The sequence below is a fragment of the Mchenga conophoros genome, linkage group LG15 (genome assembly GCF_057382185.1).
Source record: "Mchenga conophoros isolate Kocher_MC1m ecotype Shallow Benthic linkage group LG15, M_conophoros_male_GT1.1, whole genome shotgun sequence".
In the NCBI taxonomy this organism is placed as follows: domain Eukaryota; kingdom Metazoa; phylum Chordata; class Actinopteri; order Cichliformes; family Cichlidae; genus Mchenga; species Mchenga conophoros.
Window position 1 is genome coordinate 739,842 of NC_140540.1, and position 21,271 is coordinate 761,112.

At 41.9% G+C, this 21,271-nt stretch overlaps 1 protein-coding gene across 4 annotated transcripts in view; it reads right to left on the bottom strand.

Moving 5' to 3' along the window:
• The window catches only part of disp1 (dispatched homolog 1 (Drosophila)), a 118,501-nt gene extending 106,097 nt beyond the window's left edge, over positions 1–12,404 (bottom strand). For 3 of the 4 annotated variants that reach the window (XM_085246323.1, XM_085246327.1, XM_085246322.1), the window contains exons 1-2: positions 12,269–12,404; positions 7,129–7,196 (exon numbers count right to left, since the gene is read on the bottom strand). The gene's annotated coding sequence lies outside the window, so the exon portion shown is untranslated. The remainder of the gene's footprint in view (positions 1–7,128; positions 7,197–12,268) is intronic. The other variant, XM_085246325.1, reaches the window with a different exon arrangement.
• Between the last annotated feature and the right edge of the window lie 8,867 nt (positions 12,405–21,271).

Genomic DNA, 21,271 nt, shown 5'->3' on the forward strand with positions numbered 1-21,271 from the left:
CGAAAGCATCGCAGCGGCTAAAACCATTATCATCTGCAAAATATGCCGACAGTCATAGCAAAGAGATGAAGCACTGTTGAAATATGGGGAAAGCCAAAAACTGCGCTTCCTCCACTTCCCTAACATTGTTGAATTAATGTTGTAACTTAATGTTGAATTCTCTGGCAGCTGCTCTGTTCCCATGTTGTTGCAGTATATTAATGACTAACCTCGTATTGTGGATGAATAATCTCAGTTGTTCTCCTGACTGAGGTTTGGCCCGTGTACAGCATCCTGCTATGCGATTGCATTTGTCCCTGACCACCAGAATCCCTCACGTTAACTTTTATCAAGTGGAAAAAAAAGTTGACGTTCATCCTCCAGCTTCACTGTGCTAATGTTATGCTAACATAGCTGTGTTGCTAGCAATCACGTAGCACATCATTATATACCAGGTAGTCCAACTTCAGTAACCCTGCAAACGCCACTGCTGTTTAGTTTTCTGTCTTTATTTATGTCGGAAGTGACAGCAGAGCTGTACGTTTGAATTAGTTTCAGAAATCTCTCAGTCAGAACATGGTATGAAATGTTTAGGTGGAAACTAGCGAGCTAACTTCCTGCTAACTTCTAACTCTGTTAAATTTAATAACTTCTGTTTTCATGGATGCCTGGATGTTAAACTTAATTGTTACACAAGATAAAGCAGCAACGCTGATTATTTAATTAAAGATTAAAGAATTTAGACCGTTTTTAACTCTCAGTGTTCGTTTGACTTTGGGACCTGAAGAGACGGAGTTTTGGACCCAGATTACTCCGCGAAGCTCCTCCCTACGGCAGCCGTAATGCTCTGACAATCCATCAAACAGTGCCGCTTACAAAGCTGTACTAAAACATTTTTAACAGATTTCTGCCCAAATTGGTTCGAGGTCAGTAAGCACGACCAGAATTCATACATAAGGCCCACTCTCGATTTTTGAGAATATTAAAGGATTTTAAGTGTGGAAAATACGTTATACAGAAGAAAAGAATATATCGTGATATATATCGTTACCGCACATGCTTCAAATTATATCGCGATATGAATTTTAGGCCATATCGCCCAGCCCTAAATGGTTGGTGACATTAAAGTCCTGTTTGTGGCACATTAGTAATATGTGAGGGGGCAAACTCCTCAAGATGGGTGGTGACCATGGTGGCCATTTAGAAGTTGGCCATCTTGGATACAACTTTTGTTTTTCAATAGGAAGAGGGCCATGTGACACATCAAACTTATTGGTAATGTCACAAGAACAACAATGGTGTGCTTGGTTTCAACGTAACTTTATCCTTGTTGAGATGCTGCAGTAGCTGGAGTTTGTAAGGGTGCCATTTGTGAGTAGCTAATATCCGCCGAAGGGATGTTGAACTAATGCCACTCTCCAGTGACATGCGGCGAGTGCTACGCTGTGGGCTCTTGCTGAATGAAGCTAGGACAGCCACTGATGTTTCTTCATTACTGACAGTTTTCTTGCGTCCACATTTTGGCAAATCCAACACTGAACCAGTTTCACCAAACTTAGCAAGCAGTTTGCTAACTGTAGCATGGGAGATGGGTGGTCTCGTAGGGTGTCTTGCATTGAAATCTGCTGCAATGACCCGGTTACTGCGTTCACCAGATATCAACACAATTTCGCTCCTCACATGTTAACCTCTTCGACATATCAATGGCTGTGAACAAAGAGAAACTTGTAAATAACTCGTGACAGAATAAATTTACGTTGAAACCAAGCACACCATTGTTTTTCTTGTGACATTACCAATAAGTTTGATGTGTCACATGGCCCTCTTCCTATTGAAAAACAAAAGTTGTATCCAAGATGGCCGACTTCTAAATGGCCACCATGGTCACCGCCCATCTGGAGGAGTTTGCCCCCTCACATATACTAATGTGCCACAAACAGGACTTTAATATCACCAACCATTCCCATGTTATTACGGGGTATCCATATAAATGGCCGACCTTGCATAATGAGACACTCAGATTTCAACGTGCAAAAACAAAAAAGTTCTAAACTGGATAAAACTTAAAAAAAATAACAAAAAAAAAAAAACACTAAAACATCTTAAAAATATTTGACATAAAAGCTAAAATTATGACAACAATCTCTGGACCATGTCAGAGAACCTCTCTGAGTTATCACCACTTGAAAACACTAGAATTTTGTTCTATGTGGATGAGTGAATACTAATGTTTCTGTTTTTGCACTACACTTTTTGTGAGCACAAATTTCATGTTACAAAGAATCCAACATGCTTTATTTCACAGGATTGTTAAATATAAGTACACAACATTGAGAAATGACCACAAGCTGTCTTTTGAAAAAAAAAATTCTTTTATTAATGTGTGCTCAAATATGGGGCTTTTTTTCCTCTATATTTTAACTGGCCAATTATCAGACATTTTTAATGCATCTGTCCCAAATCCCAGATCCTAATCCATGATGATAGTAAGAACGGCCAGTGAGAACCTCAGGCTTTTATCTTTAATGGGCTTTGAGCTAGTCATGTTCAAACATGGCTTCAGATTTCACCAGTTTAAACGTGATATACATCTTGGAAGAGAACTCTCTCTTCTCTGCCAGCTAACTGCTTAAAACGACATGACGAAGAGCTGAAAGAGCTCAGGGAAAAGTGACCCATTTTCAAGAAGATACTTTTGTTCTTGAACAAATGTTGTAATCTTTTCTCTGTATGTAATATTGTAGGGTCTACCTTACCTTATTGTGATTTGGCGCTGTATAAATAAAACTTTATTGAATTATTTAGAGGTACTTGCCCATGTGAGCCCATGTGACTATGGAGTAGTGCTACAATATACTGTACAAATGTCCATGTGGGGTTGATATTCCTGAAAACTCAACACAGACCTTACTGACGAATGTGAGCAGGATGGAAAAGGCTGATGCTCAAAGACATTCCCATGTGATCTGTGTATGGGGAGGGGGCTCACTCCACGTGAACCACATGACTTCATCCGTCTTGTCGGTGCCCCTTCCTGTTTGTAGCAAACCTCAGTTTAAAAAGAAGAAGACAGACTGCCGTCCACTGCAGTGATGCACTCTGTCCACTGCAGTCAGACTTTTTTTCCTGCACTTAAACGGGTCAAATAAAGTAGTGGCGCAAATGTGCAGCACCTGTTCCTGTCGCCATCCGTCAGTATGTCAAATATAAAAACAGTGACAGCTGTGCTGCTGGCAGTGATACGGCGATGCTCTGGGCTGATGCACAAGACTGAGACAAGACTCTTTTCTCTTTTTGAAGAGCGCTTCTTTCCACACAGGGCTTTCTCCGGGTCAAATAGCTTAAAGCTGAGTGCAGTGGCCAGAGCCTGTAATATTTCACATATGCTTTTCGAGGCGCACTAGGCGCTATCGATCGCTTTAATCTAAAGCCCGGGAACGAGAAAGAAAAGGGACCATCAGGCAGCCTGCTTTCAATTACGAGCTCCATAAAGACACGCAGACAGGAGCTGACGTGATGGATGGTGGGAGAGGCAGTGATAGCATCTGCTGAGGCGCGAGTAACCCTAACAGGAAAAAGAAAACTTTCATTCACTGCTGCTAAATGAATATTAACTAACTTCTAAAAGTGGGCTGTCATTCACTCAAGCATTAAAATACACGTTATCAAATGAGCAGAAACAACAGGAAACTGCGCAGACTTTAACCTTAACTTCATGTGGACCAATAGAATTACAAAGGCCCGTTCTGAGGCAGGAAAAACGGCGCTATGTTATAGCTGTAGCAATGTGCCATCTTATCCAGCCCAGCCAACCAGAGAGGGGGAAGAAATAGACCTACACCAATCCTTCTGGATTTCCACTTTTTTATGATGTGCAAATTAAAATATCCCGTACAAGTAGATTCCAACCCTAACCCGAGTCATTCATGTCCTGAGGAGATGAAAGCGGATGGTTAGGCAGCTGCAGCCTGCACGCTGAATTACTGAATAACAAAGAATGCGTGAGCGAGCATGGAGGAAGCGGGCAGATCATTGCAGCAGCAGCCATCAGACGGGTGCTGTTTAAAGAAAAAGTCATTTATCCAGACAGTACGAGACAAAACAAAATCACCCGATCAGACGCCACACAGACGTTTTCCTACAGCACTCTCCATCTTCTGCGTCTCAAGACAAACGACACAAGGTGACGAACCCTTTGAAAACACGGACGTCGCAACAGCTTTCATCATTCACTGCTTTTGGCATCTCCATTAAAAGCTCGGGCACGTCCGTCCTCGGTTTAACCAGAGGACAGAATTTAAACAGAACAGATGCAGTCTGTTTAAATTTCATGCCGACATCTCATGTCTTGTGAAATCCAATTTTACTGCAGCAGACATTATAAGATCGATGTAAACGATAAATCGTTTGCAGGTTTCAGATTTCGTAAAATTGTGTTGACATAAAAATTCAAAGGTAATAAAGTATTACAGCGTGTCAGCATTAGCGTGTACGAAGGTGACTTTAGTGTTTAACCTAAGAAGAATTTGTAGCTGAACCTTTACAGCACTATAATGTGTGCATCGTACACACTCACAGGTCATTTTGTTAGGTACACCTGTTCACATGCAAGATGTGGCTGCTTAGCACCAAGCAGACCAAACCAACCTCCTGAACACAGTTTAGATATTTCACTGTTGTTAGAGACCAAAACAGCGTGAATATTGGACCAACGATGTAATGCCTACTAACATGACACAGAATCAAGGGTGTCAAACATAAGGCCCAGGGACCAAAGACAATGCCGCCCACTGGATGGCTTTGGGAAACGTGAAAGCGTGCATCAGAGGTTAAACAATTAAATGACAGAAACGTTCCCGTTTCCAGTAATGCAGAACTTTGCAGTGGGGGGTGTTGGAGGTTATTTTTTGGGTGGGTGGGGTTTAGAATGGGTCCACAGTTTAAGTATTTAAGGCTTTGTTGCTGGTTTTCCAGGAACGTCCTCAAATATAGTTCATGCTGCCCCTGTGTAGCCAAAACAAAGCCCACTAGTGAATCGTGCAGAACCGTCCGTCTGATCTTTGGCTTGGATTTCATCCTCAGTGAAAGCAAAATACTGATCTGAGATAAATCCAGATCCATGTCTTTGACAGCCAAGATAGCAGAAGGCTTTTCCTCCTGAGAAACAGAACAACCACTCTGTCTGTTGGACATCTTCAGTGGATCAAACCAGCCTGCCTGTCAGCACCAGGACACACAAATCCACACTGTGCAGTAATCTGAAGTCTCTACAAGGCCAGATGAGAGATCAGGCACGCTGGTGCCACATGGTTCCTTGAGATCCACTAGCGTCTCCATCATTCAGCTCAACATCAAAGAAGCCAGCGCCTTGCTTTTGAATTATTGGCAGCAAGTGTGCAGTCATGCCTTCGGTGGCATCCGGCTCCCAGCCCGATTAACCCCTGTGCCACGCCAAGGAGGAAAAGCAGAGGATACGGCCCACAGCAAGGCAAGATAAATTACAATGCCAACAACTGCACATCAGCAACGACGCTAAAGGTCACGCGTTTGTCATCAGCACATTTGACGGCTCAATCAGCTGCAGCTTCAGTCCAAGGCAAGTAAAAGGCAAGGCCGAGCAGGTTTAACCTCGGCCACATTATCTGTATAATGTCATGATACAGAGATGAACCCACCTCCAACCACCTGTCTTCCCTTATCCATCTCGTATCCATGTTTCCCTCTACACAGACATGCACAGGGTTAGCTATAGCGGTGGCCGTCCGTGCACGCCGTCCTTTTTCTGCTTATAACATTCGGGGGTCGTGTTGTGCTGAAGCCTGTTCCTGCTGCCACAGGCTGACAGGACAGCCAGTTTACACAAATGTAATTTAGCAGCTGATTAAAATGCGTCTCATTTCAGGGGTTTTTGTCCAAGATCAGATTATCGGAGCGTCCCTCTACATCAGTCCTAGTTTCTCGTGCGGCCCTTGGGGAAATGAATTGCCCACGCCTGCTCTAAAGGAAATAAAGCAGTTTACAAGGAACACAAAGGCTTCAGTGCTCTTTGTAAAGACAGTCTTCTTACTTGGGATTACATTTTTTCCCCCCCATCTATGGATTAATGCAGCTCTACCATTTATTCTTTCGCCTGTTTGTGCATTACCTCTCTTTCCCATTTCTCCCCTTAACTAAATGCCTGGAAAAATTCCAGCACATCATCAGCAGACGGACAAAAGATAATTCAGTCCAGCCTGTGAGATGACACATGGGATTCATTCTGAGGCAATGAAGATGAACGCCGGCGTTGTGTGCAGAAGGTAAGGGCAGTGAACAGAGAAAAGGAAAACAAAGGAACACTGATAACATTACATATGCTGACGCAGAACACGGCTATTCTGTTAACTGATACTGGCAAAAGACAAAAGAGGAAGTAGTCTATTGATTGCCACATAAAGATCAAGACCACACGAGACAACAGAGGCAAATGTTTCCAACATGGACAAAAAATAATATGCTGATACGGTGACACAAAGATAGCACAAAGACATAAAGGTTGGCACAGAAAAGCTACGGGGAAAAAGTGAGATAGCGAGCAGCTGTTACAGCCAGCTGTCCTGACCAGTTGCTCTTAAGGGTGGGAGGCCAGGATGGAGGGATTCAGAGACATTAAGGAAAGACGGGGGGATATAAGAAGCAGACGGAGATGCTGATGGCTGACAGGGAAGGAGGAAAGTGGAAAACGCTCAGAAAGAAAGGATAAGAGTGTTCACCTAGAAGCAAGATTTTGGAGCAGGAAAAACTTGGAAAACTCTTCTGTGACTTTTTAAATGGCAAAAAGAAGAGAAAGCTGTAAAATCCAACAGAACTGATCCATAAGCTCCGCCCACTTCAAATCCAGATATCTTCTGTAAGCGTCACAGAAACACAACAAACACAAAACCAAAGAAAGTGTTGTTTACAGCCTTCAATCTCAGCAGGACATCACACACAAACCTTACAGAGGAATAACAAGCTGAAGAGTGACCCCTAGTGGCATTTTCTCCACCGTGCAAGACGACAATTCAAATACAGGCAAGTTAGTCACGTGATGTGTGAATCCTTAAAATTAGAGCCCGTGTGTGTGTTCTTTGAATATTAGACTGTTCAGTGGTATGTGTAGGTACTTACTGTAACCTCTCAGGATGAGCACTCTGTGTGTTTCCTTTGCTTTCCTGATCACAAAGAGACGAGCTCACCTAACGGAGAGAAACAATGACAACCTGATTAAAAGAAGAGTACAGAGCATCCACAACTCTTTACTTCAAAGAAACCACATTCCCGTAGAGTAACTTTGCACGACTCACAGTTCAAATAAGTTATTGTAGATTAATAATAATCTACAAGCTGGGCCTCGGTAATAGCCAATTAGTTCATCCACTGTCTGCAAAAATGCTGCAAAACTGACTGAACAGGGCTGTAAAGAGCAAATGGGCCAAAGCATCCTGCAAAGGCAAGCCAAGCGTTTCTCAAGGCAAACATGCATTATACAAGGCTGCAACTGCTAAACTCTTAATGCATTACTTAAACCCACTGAATCACATATGACTGCTGTGTTGGTGCACAAACATCACAAAATAAATGAAATATTCCACTTGTCTGATCTGAGATAACAAGAGTCCACATCACTAGTGTCCATTTTCAAAGACAGCTCTCATAACCTTCATACTAGCTGTGCACATGACTGCCAATCCAATTATCCACCAGCGAGGACATTTGTCATAATGTTGGCTGACATGAGCTCTTTCAGTGGGTGGAACAGTGGTTAACACGGCTGCCTCACAGCAAGAAGGTCCTGGAGATCTGGCTTCCTGCCACAGTCCAAAGATTCATCCTCAGCCTATGATAGCTGGGATATCATCCAGACCCCGGCCACCCTGAATCGGATAAGAGGATGGATGAACTCTTTTACTTTCTGTGCCCTCGTCAGACAATCCGTGCAGACGTCGGCATACCTGCTGATTTTTCCTTCGATTGTTCCTGTCTGTGGATGTGGACTGTGCCACGGGCAATGGAATTCAAGCAGACTTCACAGGAGTTTAACAGGAGTGACTATTCAGCCATTGTTCCTGTGTAACCAGGGCTTTGAGCTTCTCTCTGACCCGTCTACCCCCATGTTACACTGTCAGCTGCTGTCTCTGTATGCCTATTTAGATCGAGCAATGGTTCCTAACCGAACACAAAAGATCTTTGACTCACTTCCCTCTTGTGTTTGTAAAAAGTATTTGGCTCAAGAGCTCTTGGTCACGTTCATATGACGTTGAGAAGCTATAAAACAAGGATTAGCTCACTAATGCTCGTACGAAAAACACTTTCACTGCAAACTGTTGATAGAGAGCTGGCCAACCAGTGCATTTACACACACGGCATTGAAAACCTGCTTTCATAAATAAAAAAGGGGAAAGGGGGGATAGCTTATCATCTCAAATATTTCTGTTTTCTGCCACTAAGCCTAGACGAACGAGGACTTACTGGGTAAGCCGCACATTAAAACTCAACGTACACATCATATTTATCTACATAACACTGACACACTGTCATTGTTATGTAGATGCTCTTTCCTACTTGAAATTAACATTCATGACAGGCTCATCTCAAAATTCAGGCATTTTCAAAGCCCCATAGCTATGTGCCAGGTTGGTTTAGAAAGGTGAGGGGGAGCTTTTCAAGGTGGCACAAAATGTACTGTTTTCATTCAGGTTCAAGGAGTTTATACATTTCTTCCTTTTAAATGAGTGTATTTGATTAATTAATAAATTAGCCACAATCTCTGAGACTTTACAAACTTAATCTTTAAGTTGTACATTTTCTCATTAATATTTCCCTATTTTTCATATTTGCAGCATTATACAGATAAAGGAAAATAACAAGCTGAGGTAGACAGTAACATGGATTTCACTCAAAAGTCTACTTATTACTAGAGATGGCACGATACCACTTTTTTATGTCCGATACCGATATCATAAATTTGGATATCTGCCGATACCGATATGAATCCGATATAGTGTTTTTTAATCAACAAAACTGTTTTTTAAATATCTTGCTGCATTTTGTATAAGTTCATACTCAAGTTTAAAACAACAACTACACTAAAGCTATTCTGTTATACCTATATGCAAAAAAAAATATTTCATAGTTCAGCAATACTGATCAATCTAATAAACTTAAACCTACACCATCCTCCCTATTCTGGTATTTTAAAGAGTACTTAGTGTAAATATTAAGCAACCTAACTAATAGGGTTCCAACTCCCAGCAACAACAAAAATAAATAAATAAAAAATAGGGAACCACCCCTCACGCTCCACCTCATGATGCTTAATCGACGTAATCAACCTTAATTTGATGCAGTGTGAAAAAAAAAAAATGCACAGAAATCAATTATTTTTCAAGAAATATTAAATACATTCAACATCTTTCTTCAACAAAATTGCAGACTGCACAGATGGTACCTTCCCAAAGGAAAAAGTACTATAGCTTACTAGGGTATATATATTAGACTTAATAGTTACTATATACAGTAATTGACTTCTATTCATTTTACATCAAATTAAAACTTTGGGTGTCAGATAATTATTTATTAAAAGCTCGACATTTTAAATGAGAATAAGAAAGAAAAGTATGTCTTTGTGCCCCCTTTTCCCTGTTAATGCCCTATCGGCCCCCCTGGTTAAACTTTGCTAGATCCGCCCCTGCACAGTTACCAGCGTCAGCTACGTAGAAAAAGATCCTGGTGTAGAAAGTAATATTAAATACATTCTAACAACAGCTGATCAAGCTTAAACGTGCTGCTGTTGTTCAGCTGCTGGTTTCCTCCTTCTGGTGCAAAGTGGGCCAAAAACAAACAAGAGAGACGGACTCGCGACAGAAAAGCCGATCAGCTGATCATTAAGCAGTTTCATGATTGAAGTAGCAGCAGGAGAGGGAGAGGCAGTCGCTCCATATATCGCTTGTTAAGCTTAACATGCGAATGCTTTACAAACATTCAGAGATGAACCTACACACTTGCTTTCTTCTCTCTGGGATAACTTCCTCGGAGATGAAATGCCGGTTTGGTAGCGAAGCTCCAAATGCTCAACCAGACCACCGACAGGTCTCGTACGCCACAGCCGCTCTATCACGTGAGCACACTGCTGCGACGTGCTACGGTTATGAGGCGAGTTACGCCATGTCGCAAGTTTTGTGAGGTGCTTGTTTGATATTTAATGGATCGATTACATTTTTTATTTTTCTCCGATATCCGATCCAGTAATTTAGGTCAGTATCGGCCCGATACCGATGCGTAATATCGGATCGGTCCATCTCTACTTATTACATTTTTCCATATTTTTCTTTTCATGTTTCTCGTGGTTGGTCAAATTAAGAATCTTCAAAATTTCAAATGATGCGCTCAGATTTTGTGCTAAATTTATGCTCACTTTCAGACTGTTGTTTCTACTCTTATCTCTGTGTGATGTCAGTGGGAGCAGATATCCCTACTATGGTCACTCACACAGGCATAAGGCAGCTGCTGTTCAAACCTTTTGTTTGCAGCTCAGCATCATAAAGCTGGCTCCAATCAAAAGGAGCTAAAATTACTTTTTTCAGATGGCTCAGGCAGAGCTGCGCCACGTATTTGATTTGAAGACTTTTTTACACCACATGGCTGTACTGACGTAACCTCCCAAAGGATCTGTGTCTCCATCTTTCATCAAATGTTTAAACCAGAGGAGCTTAAAGCAGGTGCAATGACAGAAAATGCACTTCATTTCCCAGCCATACACTGCATACTTACTGGCCACTTCATGAATTACACACCGCTAGTACCAAGTTGGACTGCCTTTAAGCTTAATTCATTGCAGCAAAGAGTCAGCATCACAGGTTCTGGTCCACACTGACACAACAGCATCACACGGATTGCAGCAGATCTGTCAGCTGCACATATGTGACGAGAATCTCGTTTTCCACCAAAGTTCTAAAGGTGCTCTATTGGATTGAGATCTGGTGACTGTGGAATTGGAGTACAGTGAAGTGTGAGATGGTTTGTGACATGAAACATTATCGTGCTGCAGGCAGCTACTGAAAGATGGGCATATTGTGCTCATAAAGGGATGGAGGTGTGACCGATATCCCCATGCTGGGATTGCTCCAGGAGCAACATAGTCAGGGCTGGCCCAGGTTCAGAGTTGCAAGTGATCAGTCACGTTGTTATGTCACAGGGGCTAAGGTTAGGTTTTGGTGTGATGGTGTTTCCACCTAGCCTAGCAAAACTATGACATCACTATGTCTGTGAAGGTTCTCAGTCATCCAGGTCATGACATCACTATAATGTGATTGGTCACTTGCAATGTTGAATCTGGACCAACAATAATTATGATGTTCCGGAAACAACGTCAGGTCTCACTTGATGGACAAACTCGGGCAGGCTGTGGTTTCAAAACGATGCTGGACTGGTCCAAACTGTTCCCAGCAGCCCACGTGACACAAACAAACAAAGCCACTTAAATCACTCTTCCTCCACACTTTGATAATCAGTCTGAACTTCAGCAGGTCGTGTTGATCATGCCTACATCCCTAAATGCAATGACCTGGTCTCATGTGATTGGATGACATATTTGCCTTAATATGCTTTTGAACAGATGTACCTAATGAAGTGGCAGGTAGGCATAAACAGTCTATAAATGCAGGAAAAGCACAGTTCCTACTCTGTTGAGGAGGTGTTCAAATAAATAAAGCATCATCAGTTTCAGTCTGCCAGCACAGCTCCTGGAACAACACAGCAAACACGGTGACCGTGTCCACGGTCCTCCGTGAAATGGAAAATACACCTGTGCTTGTACAGCTCGGCTTTGCAGACCAGCACACTAATAACAACCAGGTACACAAACACCTTGAACACGTTTCACTCCTGCTTCTTCCCCAACAGCTGAAACTAACACCCCGTTTCAAATTTAAAGGGGCGGGCGGACCTGTCCGCGTGCACATTAACAGCCAAATGTGACGTTATCAGCCTCGGCCTCATCACAGCTGACCCCGCGAGCTAGCGTTAACCACAATGAAGCCCAAAGCGTGAACAGCTCGCTTGGAGACCGGCTCTGTCGTCACCCGAGAGCTACGAACCCCACACAGCCTCCCCCGAAACAAACACAGCGCAGCGCGGGTGCTTGCCCCTCGGCAGGCGAGTTAAGTTCGCGTTAGCTGACTGACGCTGCTAGCCAGCTAACCTCGCTGACCAAAACAGCTGGCTAAACAACAGCGGCTGCTCTGTGTTTCTCTCCCAGCCCCATACTCACTCGAGCACCCGCACGGTGTGAAGGCAAGACACGGGGCTAGTGCTAACGGCCGACCGGAGAAGTATTCCCGGGTTTCTACTTTAGTTCCTGCGGATGCTGATGTATCCGATCTCCATGCATCAAACCATGTTGGGTGGGCAGCTGCGCACTGAGTTCTTGTTTGTACTATCAGGAGGTTTCTGGGAGGAAATGTAGGAAACTTCGAAGGGCACTAGGAGGCGACTATGTACCTCAGCCTCCTATCTCCTCGAAGTATTTTATTTGAGCAAAAGTAGTTTTTCAGATATCAGTGTTTGTCCTTCTGTTGGGAGCTCAAACAAAACCGTTCAGAAGCAGTGAACTGAAAATGTCTCGAATAAAAGCGATCAGACAGAAGCGTTCACTTCACTCTGGACTCAAGCAAAGAAGCATGCTGACTCAGCAGGGACAGCGTTTAATGACAAAAGTAACAGAAAGCAAGAACGCGTCATTCCATCACATTCTAGTTTTTGCTAAGCCTGGTGGCTGATTTTGTTCTACATGTACAAACACATGCTTTGACAACAACAGATGCACACATGGTACCAACTGGTGGCATAAATATTCATCAGGACGTGCAGTTTTTTCAACACATTTAAAGCTATCTCCAAAAGTTGATTCTGTTCATCTGGACCTAGCGTTGAACAGAATCAACTTTTGGAGATTTACTTAGCTGGATGATTGAGCATGCATCAAAACATTTAAAGCTAAATTACAGAAGCATCAGCAGGCTGGAAGATGCCATCGTTATAGGTCATTTATAGGTTAGAAAAGATGAAGTCTTACCTTTTTGAAGCCAAGAGCACTGAGCTCTTCACTGCTGGACACTGTATGCTGTTGCCTAGTAAATTGTTGTTCCTATAGTAAAACATATGTTCCTTTCTGTCTTTTGGTAAATTAGTGGGAACCCTGATTTACCAAATGAGCTTCATGTTGCATCCGGTTCCTAGTTTCAAGGCTTGAAAAGAGCAATGGGAAAGTGTTTCCTGATATCAGCAAAATGCAAATATCACGCTTAGTCTACTGCACTGTAAAGATAGATAGATAGATAGATAGATAGATAGATAGATAGATAGATAGATAGATAGATAGATAGATTAGGGGTGCAACAATACACAAAATTCACGGTTCGGTTTGATACTTTGGTGTCACGGTTCGATATTTTTTTCGATACAAAAAATGTTCATGCTTTTTTAATTTGTTGTTTATTAAGATTATAAATATATATTTTAACTCAAACGTACAGCTTTTAAATTTAATGTTGCTGAAACAACAAAGGGATAAAATAATAAATCTATCTGACTGAGAAATCACTCATCTTTAGAAAAGAGAGTTTATTACAGAGAAATGGCTCTTTCCAAAATAAAAGGTATACTATACGCTTCTTCTGGGCTATATTCTCAGCAGCATATTAAACATATCAGCAATAAAGCTGCCATTTTCAGTTAACCTCCCATGTTGTGTTTCCTGCGTTTGGGTCCTACATCTTGCCTGCCACAGAGCCAAACTGTGACACTAACAACAAATTGGGGAACAAATACCAAAAGAACTGTCTCAGTTAATGAGGACATCAGTAACGATACACTTGTAAGCTTTCAGCCCATACCCACATGTTTTACCATCTGTACTGAATCAGGTGGAAGCCAAGAATCATTACCGGTGGAGGAAACTGGCGAAAATCAAAGTACCGTTAATAAACACAAGCTTTCCTCTGCTGTACATCAGGGTCACCTTGTAATATAATTTGGATGCTTCGACTTGAGTACAGTTAGAATTGCTTGATCAGCTGACACCTGTTCGCACCGTGCTTCAGAGTAGTGTCGTCCTCATAACAATGTCATGTTAGGTCAGATCATTAGGTTGGACTCTGGAAGTTTTGATTTACATTATAAAAGACAGACGGTTTTTATATTTTACCACACAGTGAGATAGAGGGACTCTCACGCAGCTGCAGCAGTCACTAAAGAACTTGTATTACATAAGTACATACTGTATGTAGTATAGATAAGCCTTTTCACTCAGAGAAACAGACTGCATTCCTGCAAGAATCCTGAGCTTTCAGGGTGGCATGGTGGTGCAGTGGCTAGCACTGTAACCGTCACAGCAAGACTGTTGGTGGGTCAAGCCCGCTGGCTGTACTGTGTGGCGTTTTCATGTTGTCCCCGTTCTGTGTGCTCCTGCCTCTTCCCACAGTCCAAAAATCATACATATGTGTGATTCTTACTCTGAATCTGAATAAGTACGCGGGACCACTGTGTGCGGTAAGACCATCTCTTTTACTTCCTGTATTACCATCTCCCGGCATGCATTGCCAGTGTGTAACACGTAATTACACCAAACAATGAACACATACTGCCCATACAACAAATGTACCAGAGACAATTATGAATACACCACACATATTAGGCTAATTTGAGACAATATGTGTGACTGTTGGAGGGAATGGTTGTCTGGCTCTGTTTAGCCCTGCGATAGACTGCCGACCTGCCCAGGATGTACTCTGCCTATTGTTCAATCACATCAGGTAAGGGCTCCAGCTACTACATAACGCTGAATTGGATAAGCAGTAATGAAAATGGATGATGACTTTAGATATGCAGTTTTTATGTCCCAGTAACTATTAAAATTGGATTTCAATATACTTCAAAACCCATCTCCATAGAGACTGTGTCAGCTTCCAAAAAGACCAAAAACAAACTAAAAACCAGCAACAAACGACTTAAACATAAACAATTACAAAGAAAGAACAATACAGTATCCACATCTGAACCAAAGAGTAAAACAGTGAAATCTGGATTATTAAATATTAGGTCTCTCTCCTCCAAGTCTCTGTTAGTACATGACTTAATAATTGATCAACAAATTGATTTACTCTGCCTTACAGAAACCTGGTTGCAGCAGGATGATTATGTTAGTTTAAATGAATCAACACCCCCGAGTCATTCTAACTACCAGAAATCTCGAAGCACAGGCCGAGGGGGAGGTGTGGCAGCAATTTCTCACACCAGCCTATTAATTAATGAAAGACCAAGACAGACTTTTAATTCATTTGAAAGCCTGATGCTTAGCCTCGTCCACCCCAGCTGTGAAACTCAGAAACCAGTCTTACTTGTTATCATCTATCGTCCACCTGGGCCTTACACAGAGTTTCTGTCTGATTTCTCAGACTTTATATCTAATTTAGTTCTGAGCTCAGATAAAATAATTATTGTGGGTGATTTTAACATCCATGTAGATGCTAAAAATGACAGCCTCAACATGGCATTTAGTCTGTTATTAGACTCAATTGGCTTCTCTCAAAATGTAAAAGAACCCACCCACCACTTTAATCACACTCTAGATCTTGTTTTAACATATGGCATAGAAACTGAACATTTAACAGTGTTTCCTGAAAACCCTCTGCTGTCTGATCATATCCTGATAACATTTACATTTACAATAATTGATTACACAGCGGTGAAGAGTAGACTTTATCAAAGTAGATGTCTTTCTGAAAGCGCTGTAACTAAGTTTAAGAATATAATCCACCCACTGTTATCATCTTCAATGCCCTGTACCAACACAGAGCAGAGCAGCTATCTGAACGCTACCCCAACAGAGGTCGATTATCTTGTTAATAATTTCACCTCCTCACTACGTACGACTCTGGATACTGTAGCTCCAGTGAAAACTAAGGTCTCTAATCAGAAGTACCTGACTCCGTGGTATAATTCTCAAACACGTAGCCTAAAGCAGATGACTCGTAATCTGGAGAGGAAATGGCGTGTCACAAATTTAGAGGATCATCATTTAGCCTGGCGAAATAGTTTGCTGCTTTATAAGAAAGCCCTCCACAAAGCCAGAACATCTTACTATTCATCACTGATTGAAGAAAATAAGAACAACCCCAGGTTTCTCTTCAGCTCTGTAGCCAGGCTGACAAACAGTCAGAGCTCTGTTGAGCCAACCATCCCTTTAACGTTAACTAGTAATGACTTCATGAACTTCTTCACAAATAAAATTTTTATCATTAGAGAAAAAATTACCAATAATCATCCCACAGATGTAATATTATCTACAGCTACTCTTAGTACCATCGATGTTAAGTTAGACTCTTTTTCTCTAATTGATCTTTCTGAGTTAACTTCAATAATTACTTCCTCCAAACCATCAACGTGTCTTTTAGACCCCATTCCTACAAAACTGCTCAAAGAAGTCCTGCCATTAATTAATGCTTCGATCTTAAATATGATCAACCTATCTCTAATGATCGGCTATGTACCACAGGCCTTCAAGCTGGCTGTAGTTAAACCTTTACTCAAAAAGCATCTCTAGACCCAGCAGTCTTAGCTAATTATAGGCCAATCTCCAACCTTCCTTTCAGATCAAAAATCCTTGAAAGAGTAGTTGTCAAACAGCTAACAGATCATCTGCAGAGGTTTATTTGAAGAGTTTCAGTCAGGTTTCAGAGCTCATCACAGCACAGAAACAGCTTTAGTGAAGGTTACAAATGATCTTCTTATGGCCTCTGACAGTGGACTCATCTCTGTGCTTGTCCTGCTAGACCTCAGTGCAGCGTTCGATACTGTTGATCATAATATCCTATTAGAGCGATTAGAACATGCTGTAGGTATTACAGGTACTGCACTGCAGTGGTTTGTATCATATCTATCTAATAGACTCCAGTTTGTGCATGTAAATGGAGAGTCCTCTTCACACACTGAGGTTAATTATGGAGTTCCACAGGGTTCAGTGCTAGGACCAATTCTGTTTACATTATACATGCTTCCCTTAGGCAGTATCATTAGAAGACATAGCATACATTTACACTGCTATGCAGATGACACCCAGCTCTATCTGTCCATGAAGCCAGATAACACACACCAATGAGTTAAACTGCAGGAATGTCTTAAAGACATAAAGACCTGGATGGCCGCTAACTTTCTGCTTCTTAATTCAGATAAAACTGAGGTTATTGTACTCGGCCCTGAAAAGCCTAGAAATATGGTATCTAAGCAGATTCTTACTCTGGATGGCATTACCTTGGCCTCCAGTAACGCTGTGAGGAACCTTGGAGTCATTTTTGACCAGGACATGTCCTTCAACGCACATATTAAACAAATATGTAAGACTGCTTTCTTCCATTTGCGCAACATCTCTAAAGTTAGAAATATCCTGTCTCAGAGTGACGCTGAAAAACTAGTTCATGCATTTATTACTTCCAGGCTGGACGACTGTAATTCATTATTATCAGGAAGTCCTAAAAACTCCCTGAAAAGCCTTCAGCTGATCCAAAATGCTGCAGCAAGAGTCCTGACAGGGACTAGAAAGAGAGAGCAGATTTCTCCTGTTTTGGCTTCCTGTTAAATCCAGAATTCAAAATCCTGCTCCTCACATACAAGGTCTTAAATAATCAGGCCCCATCTTATCTCAATGACCTTGTAGTACCATATCACCCTATTAGAGCACTTCGCTCTCGCTCTGCAGGCCTACTTGTTGTTCCTAGAGTATTTAAAAGTAGAATGGGAGGCAGAGCCTTCAGTTTTCAGGCCCCTCTTCTGTGGAACCAGCTTCCAGTTTGGATTCAGGAGACAGACACTATCTCTACTTTCAAGATTAGGCTTCAAACTTTCCTTTTTGCTAAAGCATATAGTTAGGGGTGGAGCAGGTGACCCTGAATCCTCCCTTAGTTATGCTGCAACAGCACCGCCTACAACTGCAAAGCTCTCCAGCGAGTAGTGCGGTGCTCTGAACGGATAATTGGAGGTGAGCTTCCCTCCCTCCAAGACATCTACAGGAAGCGCTGCCTGAGGAAAGCGGGGAGGATCATCAAGGACTCCAGTCACCCCAGCCATAAACTGTTCAGACTGCTTCCATCAGGAAGGAGGTTCTGCAGCATCCGGTCCCGAACCAGCAGACTGAGAGACAGCTTTTTCCATCAGGCCATCAGACTGCTGAACACTTCATAGACACCTCAGCTTCACTACTGGAACTTTAACATTATGTACTCCATACTGTACAGTAACGCCACTGTTTTGCACATGTCTCACTCTGTATATTTTATTTTATATATTTTATTTATTGTTTACTCTATTTAATTTGTAAAATATGTGTACACACACACACACACACACACATGTAGAAAAATATTTAGTATACACATCCAGAAATGCATATACTATTATATATTGTACATATATTTATTAGTTTCAGATGTAGCCATTCTTGTATTTTGCTCGTTTACATTATTGTATTTTGCACAACTCTGTTGCTTGTGAAGCTCGCACACAAGAATTTCACTCACATGTGCTGTACCAATGTACCTGCACATGTGATGTGACAATAAAAGTGATTTGATTTGATTTGATTTGATTTGATTTGTAATAGATGTAGGCTGCCGGGTGGATTCCCATGATGCATTGAGTTTTTCCTTTCCAGTCACCTTTCTCGCTCACTATGTATTAACAGACCTCTCTGCATTGAATCATATCTGTTATTAACCTCTGTCTCTCTTCCACAGCATGTCTTTATCCTGTCTTCCTTCTCTCACCCCAACCGGTCGCAGCAGATGGCCGCCCCTCCCTGAGCCTGGTTCTGCCGGAGGTTTCTTCCTGTTAAAAGGGAGTTTTTCCTTCCCACTGTCGCCAAAGTGCTTGCTCATAGGGGGTCATATGATTGTTGGGTTTTTCTCTGTATCTATGAAGCGCCTTGAGGCGACTTTTGTTGTGATTTGGCGCTATATAAATAAAATTGAATTGAATTGAATTCAAAATAAGATACTCAAATACGCTCCCTGACACCTTTAAAACGGTGAGAACTAAACAGCTTGTGTCAGACAGCCGGGGGACTCCATCAAGCCCCAGTATGATATAAATAAGGATTATTTTGAACTTTTGAATCATGCAAAGCTACTCTAGAGTTCAAAACTTAAAAAAAAAAGGAGCATCATAGATCTCACTTAAAGCAGTATTTCAACTTTTTGTTACAGCTCACATCAGTGGACTCATTATCATAAGACACGTTTAATACATTTAAAAATAAAATACACAATGACAACTACAAACTGACTCCTTCCTCAAGCTATTTTTGGACAGTAGTTGTCACATGGGGGCAGTGTGACTACCAGACTGTACAGGAAATTGCACAGATTCTGCAAAGCAGCATTTTCACTGCCATCTCTGCGGTTCTCCGTCTGTAGTGAAGCAGTAGTGCTCCCATATAGCTTGCTGTAAATATGCCAAGCACCTTACATGAGTCTGTTATGCATTATTCATGAACGGTAGGTCATAGACAACCGCTTTAACTGCATTAGTATTCATCCTGTTCTATTGTGCAGCACAAAGGCTTCAAACAGCACAGACTATACTTAACGCCTCCACTGTGGCAGATCAAGTTTGTCTGTCTTGCTCAGAAGCACTCGTTTGTCTCGTTCCCAGCGTGACCACTTGGATCAAACTGTGCGTGAGCAGATTATCATATATGGACCTTTAGCTGATACAAATGGTGCTCTTCTGCATCTTTGTTTGACGCAGTCTAATGAATTTCTCTGATTAAAACTCAGAGAATGAAAAATGTAAGTGCATCTACTCTGCTGAGGCAAAGCAGGTGCACGCTGAGAAGAAGAAACCCCCCCAAACTATATTAATGGTTAACTTAAATGAGTTGTATTTTTCAGACAAAGTGTCTAAGTGATGCACATGTCAGGTTAAACACCTGGATCCAATCCCCCTCCAGAATTAAGCAGCTTTAAATGTCCCTTTATTGCTAATCTTTAACCATGAACAGCTCGTTAGCATTCAGTTTGAATAAATTCTGTAATTTATCAATTTTGGATCAATTCTGTTGAGGAAAATTATTCAAAAGCACCTCTAAACTATATACTTAATGCAGTTTTGAGATTACACTCACCAGCCACTTTATTAGGCACATCTTTTCAACTCCTCATCCATGCAAATATTGAATCAGCCAATCAGATTGCATCAGCTCAAAGCATTTAGGGGCTGTAGACATGATCAAGACGACCTGCTGAAGTTCAGACCAAGTATCAGAATTAGGAACAAAGGTGACTTTAAGGGACTTTAAACACGGTGTAGTAGATGATCCTAGATGGGCTGTGGGGTTTACAGAGAATGACTGCAGCTCTCTGGGTGAGAATGTTTTGTTGATGTCCAAGGTCATAGAAGAATGGACAGCCTGCCTTGAGCCAGTAGAAAAGCAACAGTAACTGAAATAATCAGTTGTTACAGCAAAGACATGCAGAAGAGCATCTCTGAACATGCAACACATGTTGAACCTTGGAGCTGATGGGCTACAGCAGCAGAAGACCCCACCGAGTGCCACTCCTGTCAGGAACAGGAAACTGAGGTCCACACCGCTTCTCCGATATCGGACAACACAAGATTGTCCAATTGATGAAACTCTACTGCGACCTTCAGATGGTATTTTCAGAAAATGATATAAACAACATGAAAGGATGGAAGCATTCAGCTTTGTATCAACGGCTCAGGATGGTGTGGGGATGTTTTCACTTTGGACCCCTCAGTACCAGTTGAGCATCAACTGCCACCTGGTATTGCTGCGGACCATCCCTCTATGACCACAGTGTACCCATCTGCATTTCTTACAGTTTAAGTCCAAAGCAGCATTTCTTTATCATCTAAAAAACAAACTGAGGTGTACTGCTTTAATCTTTTTCTTATATTCAAACATCCCAGAGTTTACATGCGTGGTTGGCCAACTTCGCACTCACAGAAAGAGTCTCACTGGTCCACCTCACTTCAGATCGACGCTGGCTGTTATGTGTCCTACAATGTAAAATCAGTTTGACATCCTTGAAGCAGATTCCTGTTTTGCGCCGCTCTGCGTTGTTCCTGTTCTTTTCTATTCTGTATTCCACATTTCATATAATCTTGATTATTGAGCCTGTGCTCCAACCAAAGCTGTTTAATTGGCTGCTCTTCTAATCCGTCTCCTTGGGTCTGATTACTGGCACCAACTTAATTAGGG